Source organism: Passer domesticus, chromosome 3, assembly GCF_036417665.1.
Source record: "Passer domesticus isolate bPasDom1 chromosome 3, bPasDom1.hap1, whole genome shotgun sequence".
Taxonomy (NCBI): Eukaryota; Metazoa; Chordata; class Aves; order Passeriformes; family Passeridae; genus Passer; species Passer domesticus.
In genome coordinates, this window is record NC_087476.1 from 26,938,716 (window position 1) to 26,953,263 (window position 14,548).

Consider the following 14,548-nt stretch of genomic DNA (forward strand, 5'->3'; position numbering starts at 1 on the left):
CGGTCTTTTCAGTTAAATCTACATTTTGTCCTTCCTTGTGTTTATGCGAAGAAAAGTCAATAGATGTTGACATATGATAAACGTATTTATAAAAATGATTTTTCTTTAAAGTTGAAAGGCTATGATTTTGATAATGGAAAATTTGGACTATGTGAAATGCATCCAGGGAAGCATATAAATATTTTCAGCAGCATAAAGTTGAAGGCAGATCTCCACATCTTATTGAAGTCACATGCAGCCTAAATTCTGTTTGTCCTTCAAAAATCTATCATAATTCCTTATGACAGAGGATTTCCAATTGCTCTCAGCAGTCCCTAGGGCTCTAAACAGCCTTTGCTTCAATATCTCTACTATTTGCAGTAGGAATTGGGAATACCATATCCAAAGCAGTGACATTGAACATTGGCCTGCACCAATTGTTGCACTGCTTTCATTAAACTTGTATTGTATTCTATTATTAATTTCTATTAGAAATTTAAAACAATATTTAAGCACAAAAACACTAACTTCAATTTTAGATGAATTTATAGGTTGCAGAACTACATGACAGTATTTTCCAGGATTTCAGCCTCATTACACACCAGCTGCAGTTTGCTAGAGTAATCATGAGAAGACAGGTAACAAAATTGCAGGGCAAAATCTTTAATAGTTTGTGAAATAGCAGCATTTCCTTAAAATACACAACATAATAACTTTGAACTAAGATGGCTATATTCTAAATCCAGAACCGTCTGCCTTGGAAAGAGGAAAAAAATTATAGTGCAAATCTAGGTGGTCATTATGCTTTTCTGTCTTTATCAGTTTCTCACTGATTTCTTTTCCTGTTTCTAAAAAAGGTTTTTTTAGTTATGTATTTATTATTTTGAACTTCCATAGATGAAAACTACTCTATTCTGAATTCAACTTACAGAAAGAAGCTTCCATAACCAATTCTTGATGATGCTGTTCTACCAATTTGCAACTTTAATAATCAGTGGTCCAGCACCTCTTTCATGTCTTTTTAGCACCTGTTACCTTTTCTGTTTTAAAAACATTCTGAATCACAAGGCCTTGATCATCAGTACTTTCTTTAAGCCTGATCTATGTACAAGGCTGGAAGACACAAATCTCTTAAAAGCTCACATAAAAAGGTAAGTTAAGGTTTGAATTTGTAGGGCATCATTACCTTCCTATGGTGATTTGCCCTGTCCAACTAATTTCTTATACCTCCTGGTAATTCAAATTTAGAGCCTCCTCTTCAGTCCTAGGTACCTCTTCATGTCCTAGTTTCAACCCAAGACTCCGAGGTTTCTGTTTATAGGTCAAAAAAATGGAGATAATTTTTCCATATGCACATAACACAGTGTAATATTTACAGATAAGAATTTATGTTTATAAACATATAAAATGTATTCTAAGCCATGAATGAAAACAGCAATTACTAAAGGCTCTATGAAAAGTTGACAGCATCGCAAGTGACCAGGCAAACCACAGCTGCTTTGAATGACAAAACCTTTACCATTTCCTTTGGATATTCCTTTTCCTAACTATCCTAAAAACACTACAAGAGAGAAATTCTGAAGGAATGAACTTCATGGAAGAAAACCTGAATAGAATCTTTCTTTGACGGTTCATCTTTTCACATTAAATCTTCAACTTATTTTTCTCAATGATTGCCAAAAGAACATTTGTATGTTGCTTTTTCATTTCTTGTGAAAACACAAAATTGGGCAGGCACTCAGCTTTTTCTCTGAACAGCTAACAGAACCATGAGGTAGATCAAGAGCCACAACAGAAAGAACAAGTCCCTATGGATAGTGCTTTTCCATAGAAGGGAATGACTATGAGTCATACTGTCACAACAATATTCTAGCCTTAATGAGAAAGTTGTATCTCTCCACTTTGCCAGTAAATCTTTTACATAGTTTCTAATATTTAAATTCTATTTTTTGTCTACCCATGGGCTATGGGAACTCTTTTTTCCTACTGATTCTTTAAGTTAAGGAAGAAGATAATATTCCTCCACATAAATCATGCTTCAAACCAGTAGGCATTTGCAGACTAGCATCTGTGTTTGCCCAGTGGCCAGTGAAATGTAACCTCTTGCTTCTTCTGACTATGAATCACTAAAAATTTGATTCTATAATAACATATACATGTATATTAAAAGATGTACTTGTACCATGCCGTGGTAGTTAACATATTAGAAATGTACCACTGATCTAATCAGTAAAAATAGCACTGCAGAACCCTGCCCAGACTTTTGGACATTTTTTGAAAGAGTATTTGAGCTATAACTAAAAGTCATTTGTTAACAGAAAATATTTTTTCAAAGTATTTATTATGTATAATATTTTTTCAAAAAACCTCCTTTTTTCAACCTCAATTGAAATTGATTATGATCTATACAGAATACTGAACTACAGCCTCTAAGACATGAAATCCTAGGAATCTTGTAGGCTGAGTTAATTTCCATTAATTTCTATTTCTATTATCTATATTATATTATATTATATTATATTATATTATATTATATTATATTATTTCTATTAATTATATTATATTATATTATATTATATTATATTATATTATATATGTTATATTATGAAGATTGAGGTGATATATGAATGACACAAGCAATTGCATTTGCCATATATTCTACAGATTTATTGCTTACAAAAGATGGTAGATTAGCCAAAATTCCTTGGATGGTGCAAACTAGGTAATGTAAGTTTCCTTGCCAATGACCAAGGTGATTTCTTTCCCTCAGAAGGTAATTGAAATCTCTGTGCCTTTTCAATCTGTAGTTTCTTTGACTGTCCAGGGCTTTAACTCTAATACAGGTAAGTCCTAGAGCTTTAAATAAGACTCTGGAAATTTCCCAGCCTTCAGACTAGCGCATCATCAGTCACACGATGTGGCTGAATTGGTAGGTCATGTTTGAACACTGGTTTTCAGGAATCACCTCACATATACTGGTACATAAAGTCTAGAGTTAAATCTTATCTCAGCCCAACAGTGGTGTTTCATCACTGCAGATGTATCTAATTACACTGTAAGCATGGAATGTGTGATGCTGAAATCCAGAGCAGGAGAAAAAAAAATCTAAAAAAATCTAAACACCCTAGACCTTTATGTTGCCTAGAACAAGACTAGTAAAAATTGGTCTGCAACCAGGCCAATTCACTGTTACCTGAGTGTAGTATAAAGACTTCTCACAAAAACAAAATAGCGTTTTTCTTTAGTTCCAAAAAACCCCCATCTCTTAAAGCTCCTGGGTGTCTTTCCCCTGTCTGTCTCTCTTATCTCTTTGAGATTCACTGTCTTCCCTGTGTAGTTCAGATATTTTCTTCTGCTGTCAGGAAAAAAAGAGGAAAAGAAAGCCTCAACACTGTATCTTGTTCATCCTTTCTCTGAAGTACCAGCAGCTCTCAAAAGGAGCAAGCAATTCCTGCATCAGAGGACTTTTGTTTATACTTTAACTGAAGTGTAGAAGGTTAAGGACAACTTCATAGATTCCATCTGTCCATGGCTCTAACCAAATTTCTACAATTAATTCAATCTGAGCTATTTCTTTAAATGACATCAAAGGTAAGTCACAAAAACTGAAAATAAAAAGCAGCTAGAAAAGTAAGTGTGTATGAAGGACCAAACCTTGACCGCTCTGTCACAGTTTTCTCCTACTAAAATGAAAGGTAATGTATAGGAGAGTGCACAAAGCTTTTACAAATAGTAATTGCTTAAGCTTATACAACTAATTGACCATGAGAAGGACAAAAGAAATACTGAGTACTAGAACTACAAAATATTGTCTGAAGGGAAAAGTTAGCAATCACCGTGTGCTTTCAATTTTGTTACAATATGGTTTTTATCAATAGCTTGGGTTGTTCCATCTTGTAGGTTGACCTTTTACTTTGATTGCTGCCTCAGCTCTGAATTTCACACATTCCTGGATGATGGCTATGACTTTTGAAGGACATAAAATGCCCTAAAAACTGTAGAATCAAATACTATAAAACTCAGTGTTGGCATTTTTCAAATGTGCAAGAACTGTAACCGTTAAGCTGTCCCTTTGCTGAGAATTAGCACAGTTGGTGACGCACCCAGAGAAACTGATCCAAACTGCAACAGAAGTCTGATTCGCAGATGATCTTTATAGATGGTACAAAAGTCCATTTAGTGCACCATTTTCTCAAACAGGCCTATCTTTAAGTGCTATGTCTAGCTTGTATTCAAGCGGTCATATGAGTCAGGTCATCTGACTTATTTGCAGCAAAAGCTACAAAAGCTAAATCATTATCTTGAAAAAGTAAATTACAGGAGAATATACAACAGAGGGAAACATTTGCATCATGACATCATTAGCAGTACTGTTATTTGCTTCCAGATTCCCTTCAGAGAAACTCAGTTTCTCTTGATATGACGCTGACCCAATTCTATACTTTTATGTAGAAGAATAACAGGAAGTTATTCTGTCATTCTGTCTGTACTGGCTATCTAACCTTGCAAATTTTTGGGGAATGGAAATAAACAGTTATTTTAGATAAGACACTTGAACTTGTAAATTAATAACTAAAATCACCTAAATTAAGATGAGAAAAGCATATGTAACAATCTACGTATAATCACAGAGGATTTTAGAAAAGTTTTGTCAATAAAGCAGACAAATAATTTCATGTTATTTTCTGGATATAGAGTGTCTTTAACTAAGATTTAGCAAGGCAGTGCCTGTGACAATATTAACTTTTGAAGGTAAATGAGTTTCTTTACACCTTCTGAACACTTTTTATTTTCCAGTGTGCATCAGTATGATGTCTGTCCATGTAAAATGAAAGTACTGGAGAAATTGCTAGTAACAATCTATGTGATATTACACTGTCTCATTCTAATGTCTGAATATTTATGCATGTATAAATGCATATATATCTATGTATTCATGTATAAACTCTAATGCATTCTGTACTCTTCTAACAAAAACACTTCTGATTCAGTACCAAGGATGGTGATTTAAAAAATGTATCCATATTTTTGCCATAATGTTTCAATGTGTCTGTGGCTACACAGCACAATGAAAAGATCATGGAAGTGGAATTAGACATATTTGACTTTATTCTAATTAGCATTGCTACCACCTGCAGTGAACACATGATGGGATGTTTCATTCTGGAAGCTAAGTCTAAGCTAAGTGCTTTTTTCAGTTTACTAGCATGTATACTTATTACTACTCATTCTGTCTTCATGAAAACTACCGTAGTCGCACCTTTTCTGTAACCATTATCTCTTTATTTTGCTTTATAGGGCTGGCCGCTATGTATCCATAGAAACAAGCACAAAATGAACTGTGATGCCTTGTGGTCACATTTGTTTTGAAGTTGCCACATAAAGGAAGTAAGAATGCCTTATTAGAAAAAAATAAAATAAAAGAAAGGATTTTAAAAAAGAAGACAGAGCTCTAATGCAAAAAGAGGAAAAATTAATTTTAATCCTGCGTGTTTACTTCCTTTAGTTTCTAACAAATACATTGCAAAGGCATATTGGCTGAAATATTAATGAAGGAATTCCTTCCTTCCATTCCTTCCTATTCATTGATATCAATGCTCCTATAAGTGCAATGCACATTAAAGCTAGTAAGAGAAACTAACACCTCAGTTAGGCTGTGAAAGAAACAATCTGTTTGTGGTTGCAGAATAATTTAGTAATTAGAGTAGGTCCTTGGAGTTTTCCCAGGCTTTCAGGTTCACTTGACCAAATTATGACTGCACTATTTAAAACAGGTGATCTTGAAAATCGCAACTTTTCACACACTGTAACACAAATAGACATAATTAAAAGCAGAAATTTAATTTAAATTCTCAGTTGAGAGAAGGTGATCTGGAATTCCATTCTCTACTTCTGGACTGCTTTGCTTTAATATTAAGGATTTGTTGACAAAAAGTAACCCTGGAGTACCAACTAAACCTCAGTTTTCCCAATTTCTGCCAAATGTCTCTTCAAAGGTAGGGCCAGATTATACCAATTATTCTGGTTATACTGATTATTTCTGATTCAGAACAACAGACTCTTCCATGCTTCCACTGTTGGCTTCAACATTCTTGGTTTCTAAAGAGAAGGTGAAAAATGCTCCCAGAAAACTTCCAAGACACTTGGGTATTTAAAGGCTGACCCAAACCAGGGTCTGCAGTCCAAAAGTTAATTCAGACCTGTACCATAAATTTCCCTGGAATCCTGAAAATTTGATAGAATCTCAGGTTATGTATCATTCTTACTTTACAAGTGTAAAATTTAAGAACACAAGTGTCATCTGTGCTATCCAAATGAATTACACAACTCAAAAATGAAAATATTTTCTTTGTCAACTGATTCAATTTCCGGATGTGAGGGGATTTTCTGCAGCTTTTTAAAGACATTCAGAACTGGAAGGTAGTTCTCTGGAGTCCAGGTCCTACCATATCTGAATAACTTTCACATAAAAGAATGTTTGTCTTGAAGCTCCCACCCGTAACTGAGATTCCAACATAATCTTGTTTAACGTGTGGCAGGGTCAGATCACAGTGTGAATGTTCAGCTTGTCTGAACCAGTTGACAGTTTCATGAGGATCATTATCTTAGCACATGCTTTAATGCAGACAATGATATGATCTCTATGAAACCACTTAGGAGCTACAGAAGTTGGTAAAACAGCTGAATTTTTGATGCATGTGCTTCTTCTCTTTGAAAAAAGAAAAAAAGTTCTTCCTTTACTCAAGGCTATATAATTCTGAAAAGTTAATATTAAAAAATATACTGTTGTGTGACAAATCAGGATATGATACAAATCAAATTACTCCAAAATCAAAATAAGAAAGATTAGATTTGTCTGCAGAGTTGATAATTACATTTTGTTGTGTATTGGATATTGAAGAAAAGGATGCTAGAAGGTGGGAATTCCTGCTGAGGCACAGCTACCATTGAACTGTTTACTCTGCCATGTATATCTTCTATGCTAAATTGATGGGCATTCAGTGGTAGAAAAACAGTAAATGAAAAAATGTCATCAAAACCAAATATAGTTTATTATTTGCTTGCTTTAAAATGTTTTAAATTAAATGTGTAAAATCCTAACTTTGTTAACATTCACTTAGAACATTTTATATGTTCAATGTAGTAGTGGAATATCATAACCACTGATATAATCAGGCCAGTTTGACTTTGTATCGTCTGTGAGATAAGGTCTTTAAGAGATCTTTTGTTAGAACTGATATAAACCATAGTTGATTATAACCACTTATTAGTGTTTATTATTTTTTGCTGAACTATTTCAAATATAAGATAAACACTGGAGTTAACTACTATCTTCTATTATATGATGAGCAAATTCCTTTTAAAATCTCACTTTCCTATTGTACCTACACTGATTTCTTTTTAAAGCTGTTAAAGAGATGAGTAACTGAACCATTTTAAAATATGTTAATATTCATCATATTTTCATTTGTCAAGCTGAAGTAAAAATTATCTCGCAGTGATTGTGGGATGGGGATCTCTGGCAGAGGTTTTTGCTAATGCAGATTAAAAGACAATATTTCCATTGGGATTGAATCTGCATGATAATTGTGGAGAAAGGAGAGCAAGAACAGTTTGTGTTGCAGTTGTTGGCTTGAATCCTCCAAGATTTTACAGTGCACAAAATAATTTCTGGCAGAAATTCCTGTAATTCATATGGCTACCCTTAAGTGTATTTTCTGTGTGTAACATAATTCTGTGTCTACTAGTACTATCTAAAGGACTGTTTGTGACAAGATATCATTTATGTGCTTCCTGTGTTCCAGCACTTTCTGTGAGATGGGAAATCGCAGTTCTGGAAGAATGGAGTGATTCATTGCTCGTGTATTTCTATGGTAAGATTTTCTGCTGCTGTAACTGTTCAGCTCCACAGATGGTAGCTATGGCAGCATCACTTGTGCAGAGAGAAAACCATGCAGCTTCAGATGTTTTAGGGAAGGTTAAGTTTTTTATTATTAAAGCAGTACTATACTACCTATATATGACATTAATTACAGTTACTGTTAAAGACTAGCTCATGCACAGTGGAATTACCTGTAATAAATGCTAAAACCAGAAAAAATAGACATGGAGTGATTTCACTAAACAAAGAATAATTGAAGCTGTACAAAAAGAAATTATAAGTGAAAGATACTTAAATAATGGTTGACACGACTTAAAAAAGTATATAATATATACAACGGCAAGAAAGATATTGCTATATTTGTCCACTTTATCTAAGGGTCACCTTTATCTACAAAGTGGTGCAGCTATGCCCCAAAAAGGCAAGCTAATCTATTTAACACAGGACTCCATAAATCTCAAATTTTAGGGAAGACAAGAAAACCAGATTTTTTGAAGCTCTTTATCACTCTATTTGTTATTTATAAATTTTTTTTTGTATAGCTATGGCAGTGTGATTCAGTAAGACGCAAAGAGCACTAGAACCATGAATTCACCTATGAATCACGAGCATAAATCACAAAGGATCACAAAAAGTGCATTAATCACTCCTTCCTCCTACGTCACCACCTGCCAGGGGATGGCCACTAATGTGCACTCTCTCATTCTCAAAGAGTTGCAGGCAGTGCCTGAAATAGTATTACGTCCTGTTTTATGAAGGTTAAGTATGCTGGAGAAAAGGCATCATCCTCTTACTACCCAAGCTATTAACAATCTTCATCCCTCATTCATCATAATTTCAACAAATACTTTGCTCTGCAGTCACCGTGCACTCCTGCCTGCCAGGAAATGCAGCCTTGTCTGAAGACAAGAGTGTAACCTCAGCACATTCCTACCACCTGTCATAGTGCAACAACAGAGCTTTGTGAATGCACACCAGAGACCCTGTGAGAAAGCCCCCAAACAAAATTTATTGCAGCCAATCTGATGACAAGAAAAAAAATCCCTTCCCACTGTCTCAGAAGAAATCAACTCAATGCTCACAGAGGCTCTCAGGATGCACAGCTGTGCTCTGACCTGTCAATGAAAACCACTGATCTCCCAGCACGAGTTGTGGCTGACGAGGCAGTATCACACACGCTTTGTTTTATGAGATATGAAAAAGAACTGGTGATCTATCTGAGTCATTTTTGACATGTCTTACCAATTCACCAGAGAAACTCAGACCCCTTCCTTCAGGCAGGCAAAGCTATACTCCCTTTTAGCTTACGTGACATGAATTCCTGAAATGGAATATTTTTGCTTCAAAGAACTGACCTGTGGCCAAGCACCGTGACACCAGGCTATGTTTTCTCCCCTGAAACAATACAGGGTAGCAGAAGCACACACCATTTTTCTCTTTTACTACACTGGTAATGTTTCCTATTTTGTACTATTGTGAGCAGCAAAGATAAAAGAAGTGAAAAGAGGTGCAACAGATCAGATTATCAAGCTCTCAACATTTATTCCAGTTAGACATATTGGATAGAGTTAATATTCTGCAAAGCAGAAGGTGTGGTGTTGTATTGTGGATTTGAAACTGAAACAGTGTTAAAGTGTCAATGTTTACCTACTGTACAGAGTAATGTTTTATGTTTTCTCACTCTGAGCAGGCTGGGAGAAGGCAAGAAGTTGGGAAGGAACTAAGGACAGCTGACCTGAACCGGTCTCATATTCTAAGGGACTGTGCTCAGCAGTGAAACCTGGGAGCTCATCTTTCCAAAGTAGCTGTTGCTGGGAGGCTGGCTGGGCATTGGTCTGCTGGGGGTAAATGATTGCTTCTGCATAATTTTTTTTCCCTTTGTTTCTCTTAATTTACTAAACTGTCTTTATTTCAACACACCAGTTTTCTTGTTTTTGTCCTTCCATTTGCCCCCATCCTTCTGGAGGTCAGTAAGTGAGTAACTCAGCTGGCGGTTAGCTGCTGGCCAGGGTGAACCCACCCCACTGAGTAAGTGACAAATTCCAAATGTGTCTGGGAGCTGCAGTGTCAGGAGCTGCAATACAGGCACTCTACAGAAGTTTGTATTTGGCTAGGTACTCAAGGACAAATGATCTGCCCCAAAGACTGGAAAATCTGGACTTTGCAAGGGACATTAACTTCCAGCAATTCTTTTGCATTTTGATATCAGAAATTTCTCAGAATGAGTTCACTAGCAGGTCAAGATTTGTGTGACAACCAGGCTGCAACACATTTAATCAAGGAATAGAGAGTAGAAATGATGCCTATCCCTAAAGGTTTTCATACTCAACTTTGAATGTGTTCCTGCTGGTCCACAGCAAACTCCTTGCCCAGGTTCTGTGATGGTAAATGCAGAAAACCCACTCCCCTGGAATCTGTACAAATCCCAAGGGCATTCCCACAGAGCTGTGAATATGTCCTGTGAATACAGAAGTGTAACTGAGGGGGTCTGAGCAGCTCCCCTGGGCTGGAAATCTGTGGAGACAGATTTGCTTTTCCTGGTGTAGCCCTTGAAATCCAGGAACAAAAAGGACCACAAGGGAGGCAGGCTGCATGCTGTCAAGGGATACCATTATGCTGTCTCTGACAGTGGACATCTCACAGTAAAGGATAATTTTAATGCAACATTGACATTCATCATCCCATGACCTGCTGCAAAGGACATCTTCAGACAGATATGTTTCCCAGTCCTTAACAGATACTCCTATGTGAACATGTCTGATCACTTTATAAACCTACGTCAGCATCTTCATTGCATTGCATTATTCCACTGCCTAGGTATGAAATATTTCTTATTATCTACCTCTGCTGTCTTTGAATTTTTATCTCCTTTTTTTACATGAAGTACACAAGTTTTTTCCATTAGAAGGCAAATAATTAATGTCTGTTTGTTTTCTTATGTCTCTCCTGATGTTGTAGACATGTCACTCTTCAAACATCCCTTTTCCGCACCAGAAAACTTCAAAGTAATCTGGAAAAATTCCATTTCTTCCATCATCCTTCTCCCTTCTTTTCTTTTAATCTCATCACTAGTCTTTTTGAGAATAAAATGACAAAGTTAATGAGAAGTAATGGAGCCTTATCAATTAATATTTATGCATCATGACATTTTACCCTTACCTTCTAAGGAGTTACTCTGTACTTTCATAATTGTTACTGAGCACAGAGCTGGTCCATTTAATTGATTATTCAGAAATTGTTTCAGAGAATATTAGAACCTATAAAGTTCCAGAACCTTTCCTGAAGGGTAATAGTTGGTTGAGACCACATCCTTCCATTTGGACAGTTAAGATCTTTCCCTCTTTCAATGTGTTTTACTTCTCAGTGTGATTTACTTTTTAATAATTTTCCATACACATTTATTTATCATATGTGTTATCCCCAATGTGGAACCTAGATGAGATCAACCTCTTGCTGCTGTGGAATTCTGCAAAAATCTTTGAATTGGTGGGACTTGTTGGTAATGGTACCTACGGGCAGCAGTTTTTCTTCCAGTCAGAGAAGAGGAGGAAATGAGGACACTTGAGGGAAAACAACATGGTGGCACCAAGGTCAGTGGAAAAAGAAGGGGAGGAGGTGCTCCAAGTGTCCGAGCCGAGATTCCTCTGCAAGCCATGGTGAGGACCATGGTGAAACAAACTTTTCCCCATGTGATCCATGAAGTCCATGGGGAATGCAGAGATCCATTCACAGCCTGTGGGAAAAGTGCTCACGCCAGAGCAGGTGAGTGCCAAAGAAAGCTGTGATCCAGGGAGAAAGGAACAGACAGAGAAGGCCCCTGCTTCCAGAGATAAAGGAGCCCTTACTTCCAAATTAGAGCAGCCAATCCTTAAAAGACTGCACCCTGTGGAAAAGTGACCCACACCACAGCAGTTTGGAGAAGAGTGCCCATGGGAGGAGTCCCATGGCATAGCAGAGAAAAACTTCTCTCCCTGAGAGAAGAGAGGAAGATCTTGAGTGACAAACTGGCCAAAAAACCCCATACCCCATCTCCCTGTGCTGTCGGTGGGAAGGAGGGAGGGTCTAGGAGGGAAAAAAGGTGTTTTACAGGCTTATTTTACTTCTCAGTACTTTTCTCAGACTATGTTAATAATAATTTTACTTTATACCTTTACATTTGAACCTATTTTGGCGTTAGAGTGTTCTTCTCCCTATTTTTATCTCAACTCATGAGCCCTTCATTAATTTTTTCCCTCTCCTCTGCCCAACTATAGCAAAAGAGGGTGAGCAAACAACTTTCATGAGCCATTGGCATTTGGCCAGTGTCAAACTATGACAGCCATGGGTCAGCCTTTAGAGGTAAAGGATTGGATAATATCAGAAAAATGTTACAGTGGACCTTGAGCAGGGACAAGGGCCAAAGTGCAGCAGAAAATATTGTATGGCTGGCCTACTTACCATGAACTTAAAGAAGGATAACAAACACGGGGATCTAGTGAACTACATCTTAATTCTTTGGCATAAGCGGAATAAGGTTTGTTTTGTTTTTATTTTTAATAGTTCAAATTCTTGAATAAGTAGGAGAGCAAGTAAACAATATTAATGCACCAGCCACATGTTTATGCTGGGTTAAATGATATCTCTGTTATAGTGTAGTTGCAATTTTGTAAGGACTTAAGGAGCACAGTTGCCTGTCTCAAACACTGTTAAGACCCCAGAAGTACTTTGCTATGAGATAAGTGCAAAGTGGAGCAACAGGCCTGGCAGAAGCAAGGTCTGGTTACCAGCACATCCAGACAAAAATTCCCACTGTGGCAAACTGTGCAACTTCTTGTAGGCCTATCACCAGCCAAAGAAAGATGACCCCGAGTTATGGGGCAGATGGCACCTGTGACCACCAGTGACCACCAAAACCCCCTTGAATAGGCCTCTCTGGATACCTGGAACTTTAAGTTAAAACACCACAATGGGAACTCGAGATAAGATAAAGGTACTATTGTTTGGGTACAATCTTGGACTTAGGGAGAGGTTAACAAGGTTGGGGTAGAAGAATTTATCACTGATAAAGGACCCAATGAATACAGAATTTAGAGGGTACAAGGAAAGTCAACTCAGGAACTGTTCTGAATCATCTCTGATTGCTTACAAGGTATTTCCAATGAGGGGGGATAATGACCACCAAGTCATAGCCCTGTGACACAATAATGAATTAAATCAAGTTAAGAAAAGGCCACTTTCTGTATAGTAAATGCAGTGAAAATTAAGTCTTGCTTATTATGTCATACCCTGTCTGTTTTACAAAGCTGCTAAGTATAATCTAAGATGCTTTGAAGTAAATAGTGAATAAAATAATATTAGGTCTGTTTCTGATTGTGTCTCCATTCAAGGCAGATTAAAGCAATTTATCTCAAAGAGCTGTTGTGCAGAGATGATGAGGTTACAAACACACCCTAATGGTAAAGGGCCATTGTCCATTTCTGGAATATTAAGGAAGACATTATTATCAGTTAAGCTTGAAAATGATGAAAAACATGAAAAGAAAACATGACATCTACCTAGAATTTTGTATATGTACATTTCCATCTATCATGTTTTTTTTTTTTTCCTAGAAATCAGCTAATAGTGCTGCCAAGGCAGACAAAATTGCTAACATCCTACACAGAATTTTTGCTGTCTAGTCCCAAAGTGTCAGTAGCAACACATTCAAGTGTTAAAAATTTTCTGTAGGCAGAAGAGTCTCTTGTTTTGATGACTGTGGTATGTGCCATTCTTTATGGAAGTTGTCAATGAAAATTACTTTTTAAAACTGTTAAGAAAGCAAAGAATGAAGCTACCAAAAATTGGATGACTGCTGCTCATCTACCTTTTGAATAAAAGCTTCTGAGGTTCATTAATGCTCACTTTCTCGTAAGACCTGCTGTATTGATGCTAAAGATGAAGTAGGATTAGAATATGCTACAAGATATATGGGAAAAAATACTTGCTCTTGCCCAGATTTTCAGACCTTGGGCAAATCTCTTAGATGTTTTCACAAAAGAGAATACTTAAGACAGAAATAGCTTCACTACAACATGCCACCTGCAGAGCAACCTGATGAGATCCCTCTGCTATCGCTGCCAACTTGAGTTAAGAAAACACTATATGAAAATTTTTGGTAGTAAAGGAATTCAAGTTAGGAGCTAAACACAACTTTGAATCAGAATAATTTTTCACCTAAGGGAAGACAGGGTTTTTCTCAATGTTAAGGCTTTTCAGCTGTGAAACTGGTATAATTTTGTTTTCTGGGTGCATTAAGAAGATCAGCATGAAGCACTGTGGAACTATGATCCAGATGAGCCCTTAGTGAATATTTAAAACAAATTCAATTTTAACAACTTTTGCTGTTTGCTCACAGACCATCCAACACTAGTGATTCAGTTGAATGGACAAATATTTCTTCTTCTATTTAGCAACATTTACTTCTTGGCCTTAGTTTCAGAATCTTAGTAGGCCGGCTGGGGAGAAACACTATTTTATTGTCTTTCAACAGGGAAAGATTTCTGTTTGGAATGAAAAGGTGAAAATTGCTGAATAAAAAATTACCCTTTTTATTCTGAATTAAGAAAATTACTATGATTACTTTTGCATTTGTGTTTAAAGCCAGGCTCATAAATGCAAGCTTTTAGAAGCAAAACCAGTAATCTTGTAGCAATCCTAAAGTTTTGTAAG

The 14,548-nt window shown here is 36.5% G+C and overlaps 1 protein-coding gene and 1 long non-coding RNA gene across 6 annotated transcripts in view; one reads left to right on the top strand and one right to left on the bottom strand.

Annotated features, from left to right (window-relative positions):
• Window positions 1-14,548, bottom strand: part of EYS (eyes shut homolog) — a 797,842-nt gene that overhangs the window by 58,291 nt on the left and 725,003 nt on the right. The window lies entirely within an intron of this gene.
• LOC135298260 (uncharacterized) lies at window positions 5,236-9,591 on the top strand. Its single transcript, XR_010360273.1, has 3 exons — window positions 5,236-5,367; window positions 7,785-7,853; window positions 9,552-9,591. It is a non-coding gene; the product is annotated as an uncharacterized LOC135298260 (long non-coding RNA).